The sequence below is a fragment of the Otolemur garnettii genome, unplaced genomic scaffold, assembly GCF_000181295.1.
Source record: "Otolemur garnettii isolate 467f Iridium unplaced genomic scaffold, OtoGar3 scaffold00058, whole genome shotgun sequence".
Classification (NCBI taxonomy): Eukaryota; Metazoa; Chordata; class Mammalia; order Primates; family Galagidae; genus Otolemur; species Otolemur garnettii.
Window position 1 is genome coordinate 10797595 of NW_003852453.1, and position 785 is coordinate 10798379.

The window sequence follows — 785 nt, forward strand, 5'->3', positions numbered from 1 at the left end:
TGGGTACTACTACATCATATAAATATAACATAGGTTATTTGTTCATTCTACTGTTGTTAGACATTTGGGTTGTTTCTGGTTTGAAGCTGTTATGAATAATGCTTCTAGGAATAACCTTGTATGTCTTTTGCTATTACAGACTTGGACATTTCTGTTTGCGTGGGTATTCAGCATAAATATATCTTGACAGTTTCTCCAAGTGGTTAAACCAATTCATGTTCCCACTAGGGATGTGTGAGGGCTCCATTTGCTTCACAGCCTTGTCAACACTTGATATTGTCTTTTTGAGACAGGGTCACACTCTATTGCCAGTGCTAGAGTGGTGGTATCACACTGCAACCTCAAACTCCTGGGCTCAGTGATCTTCCTGCCACTGCCTCTGCAGTAGCTGGGACTATAGGAGCTCACCACTATACCCTGCTATTTTTTCTATATTTTGTAGAGATAGAGTTTCACTCTTGGTCAGGCTAGCCTTTAATCCCTGGTCTCCAGAGTTTCTCTTGCCTCTGCCTACCAAAATGCTAAGATTATAGGTGTGAGAAGCCAGCCCAATATTGTCATTTTAATTTTAGCTATTCTTTTTTTTGTTTCTGAGACACAGTCTCACTATGTCCCCCTTGTAGAGTGCTGTAGCATCACAGCTCACAGCAACCTCAAACTCTTGGGCTTAAGAGATTCTCTTGCCTCAGCCTCCCAAGTAAGCTGGGACTACAGGCACCCATCACAACGTCTGGTTATTTTTTTTGTAGTTGTCATTATTGTTTAGCAGGCCTGGGCTGGGTTTG